Raw genomic sequence first — 5314 nt, 5'->3', positions numbered from 1 at the left:
CCTCGTACTTGAAGACGGCCCCCCAGCCCCCTGCAGGGACGGGCTCCTTGCCCAGAAGGTCCTGGGCAGGGGAGCAGCAGAGGACGTGGGAGCGGACCCCGGGAGCCAGAGTCCAGGGGGCCAACGCCCAGGCGGGAGGCCTGAGCCACACCCTTGGTGTTCCCCACCGTGTCGCAGGTGGTAGTGGAAGAGGTGAGGTTAGCAGGTGTGCTCTTTACTCAGAGACAAAAAGAAGGATCTTCTGCCAGAAGTCGGTTTTGGCATCGCATTCTCGGATTCAGTGTCCCTGTAGGATGTCCCTGGCAGGCCTGGGCTTCAGCTGGCGGGGAGGCCTGGGTGCGTCGGGGGTCACGGCTGAGAAAGGGCAGGGCGGACGCAGACCCAGATGTCTGTCACTAGGCACCGGGATGAGAGGGAGGAGCAGGCGGGAAGAGCCCCCGGGGCCGCCCTGGCCTCCAGATGTGGGATATGCCACTGTGCGGATGGGCGCCGAAGCCTGAGCTCTGGAAGGTGGGGCCACCCCTCCAACTGATCTAGAGACAAGGGCTGTGCCCACCTCAGCCAGACAACGGTCCCATCGGACAGACATTTGTAAACAGCAGGGATGTGAACTAAGGGACCCGGTAGGCTGTCCATCACAGGGATCCACAGCCGGGACGGGTGTCGGGACAAGACTGGCTGCTGACCACTTCCGGGCGGACAGAGAAGTCACAGGTGTGGAGGGTCAGCGAGCCCCTGACTTTCTCTTCATGGAAAGATCTGGTAAGTGCCCCACCTGACCATAGCTCCTCATAAGCTTGCCAGGAGCCTTTCCGCCCAGCCTCCGGCCGTGCTGGTTTCAGGATCTCTGTGCAGCCAGCCCGGGGGTACCCCTCCCCACCGTCTGGCCTCTCGGCCGGCCTCCTTGTCCTCTAAGAAGCCCCGGGCTCGGGCCGGGGCACTTTATAAAGGCGAGCTCGAGTCTGATGCCAACTTTGTGGGAAAAGCGAATCTCCGCACGGGACACCAGGTCTGCGCCTCGGGGGTAGTTACCCGGCTCTCGTGATGTCGCCCGCTTTATTTCCCTTTAACTTCTGGTTGGGCAAGTTCAGTTGCTACGTAGGAGCACCCCTACGTAGAGGAGACCTTGCAGAAACGGGACGGGAAGGGAGAAGTAGGGAGAGGTGGTCGTATTGATTACAGAGCAGGGGGCACGGAAGGCTACATACAGCTGAAGCTGCCTGGGTTCTTTCCGAGAAGCCCCTCGCATCCCATCTCTCTGGGGCCCGTCTCCAGTACACGAGAAATTCCAGTGATTTCTTCCTGGTCACTATCTTCCCCAAGTTCTTCTTTTAATATGCAAACCGTGCTGGGAAGATGAGAGGAAGCCACACCATGTCTCTGCCTGGCAACTGTCCTAATAGGTTTGTAAACGTGCAGGCAAAGTGCCGGGTAAACGGGTCAGACGGAGCCGGGAGCTCACCTCGGCAAATGTGCTTTGGCATTTAAGGCCAAGCGCTTTAAATCAGTCTGAGCCTCCAAGGGCAGGAGTGGAGAGTCAGGAGACGGTAGCCAAAAGCTACCTTCTTGACCGGAAGAGACCCTCGTGGGACTCTTTGCCGTGAATGACGCGGAGGAAACAGCGTAGGCCATCTTTCCACTTCAGTTCAACTCAACAAAGATCTATTTGATTCTGCCACAAGTGAGGCACTGTGCTGGGGGGAAATGGGGACGAGAAGGCATACGGCAGGCCTCGTTCCCAGGCAGCACCAAACACACAGACACACAAAGCAGAGTAACAGGAGAGTTGAAAGGGGGGGGGGGGGGCAGCCCACGGAGCTGGAGGGCTCGGGGAGGGGCGCGGCGGGAAGGGATCTGGAGGCAGCCCGGAGTGAGATAAACAGGTTGCGTGTGAAGGCACCGGTACAAACAGATGGGAGATCCCAGGATGCTTTGGGAAACACCGGGGGCCGGGTCTGGGTGGAGCGTGGGACAGGTGGGGGGGGGGGGGGGGGTTAGTGGAAATAAGGGTGGGAGAGAAGATTGGGACCCTGGGAGCAAGACCAAGGTCAGGGGAGGCGGGGCCATAATCAGCAACACGTCTGCGGTTCCTTCCGTTTCTGTCGCGGAGCACCGACCCCTAGCCACCCACTAGAATGATCATTCCAGGCGCGCTTCTGGGAAGAGCCTGTGATTCCTTCTTCCGGGGACAATCTCCTCCGTTCCCAGCACCCCTCCCACCCGAGACACACGCACTGCATAACAACACTAAAGGTCTGCCTGCCGCCCCGTCTTGCTCAGTCATTAGGCACCCCGACCAGGCTCCCGTCGTTGGGACTCATTCTCCGGCCCAGCACCTGCCTCGCTGCTGCTACCTCAGGTCTGTGACTCCAACCCTCCTGTGGGGTCGGGCAACTATAGCAGGTGGGTGTTTGAGGAGTGCCTGTGCCCTCGGAGTCAGAGGCACACAGTTTCCCTTTCCTAGGGAAGGAACCCCCAAGTTGTCAGGAAAAGCAAGACATCCGATCTCCCCAAGGAGAGGTTTCCTGGCCACCTTTTTTTTTTGCATAAGTTAATCCAAGTCGGTTTCTATTACTGGCTACCAAGGACTTCAGTGGGTTCATTGGAAAGATCTTTGTTAGAAAGCAAATCACTTGCTTGAGAGGTCAAGCTTGGTTGGAGGTCAGTGTTGGCTAGGACACAGTGGGGCTGGGTGGTGGCCGGGCAGGGCTGGGGTGGCAGGTTAGATGACGTTTGAGGCCCCTTCTAGGAGGTCAGAGGTGCCCCTTCTAGTCAATGATGCTGGCCAGCCTCCTCCCTCTTCTCCCCCAAAATGAGAAGAAAAACCAGGAAATAAGGACTCCTCACGAATTTCCAGCTCCCTTGCGGGAAGGACAGGCATAAATCCCAGCAGAGTCCCTCACCCAGCAAACCACCAGGGCGGGGGGAGGGGCAGGAGCTGCCACACTTCCCTCCCCCCCCCCCCCCCCCCCCAGTGGCGGCTGGTGCTTCAGATCTGCTGGAGCAAAGGCCGGGGGGGCCCTTGCTGGAGCAGGGCGCTCCGGCTACACAGATGATGACAAGTGGAAGTAGGAAGTCTGTGGCCTCGGCCCGGCGGCATCCTGCCGTGATTGTGAAGACAGAGTCCCCCTCCCCCCACGCAGGCTGCATAATATCCCCTCCAGACATCCACCCCCTGAGCCCAGAACCTACAGATGCTACGTTATATGACAAAAAGGCTTTGCCGATGTGATTCGTTGAAGGATCTTGCAAGGGGGAGGATGACCCCGGCCGGCCCGGACGGGCCTGATGTCACCGCAGGGTCCTCCTAAAGGGGACTCCGCAGAGATCAGAATCAAAGAAGGCCAAGTGATGATGGAAGCAGAGGGAAGCGGGATCAGAGGCGGCAGAGGCCACGCCACGGGCTCTTTGAAGATGGAAGGCGAGTCCGCAAACCGAACACACACCTGCGTCCCTCAGCAGCCGGCAACCACCTCGGAGCGTGTGAGGATCGGGTGACGGAACACGCGTCACGCAGTCGTGCCGTAAGCGCTCACCGTTACAGTTATCCGCGGGGCTTCTAGAGCTGCAGTAACCACAGCGGTGCCACAAGCCACGTGTGACTCTCGAGCCCCTGAAACGTGGCTGGCTGCATCTTGGTATCTCCCCTGCCGGGTAAGTACTGAAATGTGGCGAGTCTGAACTGAGCTGGCCACGAATAAAGGATACCCAGATTTCAAATACTCCATGCCAAAAAAAAAAAGAATGTAAAATAGCTCAATCATTTTTATGTTGATTACACATTGAGATGTTCAAATTATGGCCGCATGAGATAAGTCAAATGTATTATTAAAAGGAATTTCACCTGTTTCCTTTGACTTTTGCATTACTCTTACCGTAAAGTAGCTATTAGGACATTTGAATTTCTGTGTGTGGCTTTCATTACAGACTTCTACTAGACGGTGTTCTTGGAGATCCTGACCCTCGCTGGGAACCGTCCGTTGACAAGCCCCATGCGTTCGGGGGAAGTGGGACACACTCGGGCACTCGTCTGCTCCTGCTTTTGTATTTCCACGATGCTGACCCAGGGACATTCCCAGGGCACCCTCGAGGCATGACTGCCAAGTGCAGCTACGTGGGTCCCGGGCCAGGACGGAAGGACATAACCACTTCGTCTCTGAGACGCCCGGTGAGCTGGGAGCACCCTACTCGTACGCGGTTCAGCAGGTGCCGGGGGGCCCCCATGGCAGACTGTTCTTTTAATCCCTGCCATCTGCTCCAAAATGTTTACCCAACAGCCTGCCCCAGTGCTGAGATCCCACCAGGTGAGTGATGCTTTAGAAGAGGATGTTTAACCCCGTCTGGAGACGGTGCCTGGGTCTTACAACCGTTAAACCTCAGGAGCCATCAGGCCTCCGCTTGCTGCCTTATCTTTTCTGGCCCCAAGAGGGGCCTGAGACCAGAAAAGGCCTCCCAGCCCCTGTGTCCAGTCTGTCCCTGACGACGCACACACAGCCCCAGGCCAAAGGCCCCGGTGCGCTAACCGCAAAGCACAGCAGAAGTAACGGAACTGGGCGAGCAGGGAGGCTCCAGGGTCCCACGTGGCTCTTGCGACCAGTCCCGGCTGTGGGACCGACGTGGGCCTCGGCTACGGCCCATACTCTTCAGGGTGAGGCTCACCACCCCATGCCTGGAGGTGAGGGGTGTGCGGGCTTCTTTACTTGATGAGCCCACTCCCACACATAGGCCCCAGGAAGCTTCCAGACTGGGTGATGTGCACTTCACCGACTCCCTGCCCCTACCCTGGGACCCCCTCCCCTTCCCATTAAAGTCTGTGTTTCTTCTTTTTTAAATTTTTTAATGTTTACTGATTTTTGAGAGCGAGGGAGAGCATGAGTGGAGGAGGGGCAGAGAGAGAGGGAGACACAGAATCCGAAGCAGGCTCCGAGCTGTCAGCACAGCGCCCGACACGGGGCTCGAACTCGAACTCACAAACATGAGATCATGACCTGAGCCGAGGTCAGCGCTTAACTGACTGAGCCACCCAGGCGCCCCTGAAGTCTGTGTTTCTAATGCACAGAGGATTACCGCAGATCTGACAATTCTCCTTCTGGGTATACACCCGAAAGAACCGAAGGCAGCATCTCCGAACACATGTTTGTACGCCCAAGGTCATAACGTCTGCATGGCAATGTCACTCACTGTCACCAAAAGGTGAAAGCCACTCAAGGGTCCATCGGCAGAGAAACAAATGTGGTCCATCCACGCGATGGAGTGTGATTCAGCCTTAGGAAGGAAAGAAGGATGTTCTGACCCCTGCTACGACACGGATAGA

The 5314-nt window shown here is 57.5% G+C and overlaps 1 long non-coding RNA gene across 1 annotated transcript; it reads left to right on the top strand.

Annotated features, from left to right (window-relative positions):
* Positions 1–2031: 2031 nt before the first annotated feature.
* Positions 2032–3790, top strand: LOC121015412 (uncharacterized). The gene is made up of 2 exons (XR_005783822.1): positions 2032–2403; positions 3243–3790. It is a non-coding gene; the product is annotated as an uncharacterized LOC121015412 (long non-coding RNA).
* The last annotated feature ends 1524 nt before the right edge of the window (positions 3791–5314 follow it).

Source organism: Herpailurus yagouaroundi, unplaced genomic scaffold (genome assembly GCF_014898765.1).
Source record: "Herpailurus yagouaroundi ecotype Mexico unplaced genomic scaffold, PumYag 207, whole genome shotgun sequence".
In the NCBI taxonomy this organism is placed as follows: Eukaryota; Metazoa; Chordata; class Mammalia; order Carnivora; family Felidae; genus Herpailurus; species Herpailurus yagouaroundi.
This window is presented reverse-complemented; position numbering and strand designations above follow the sequence as displayed.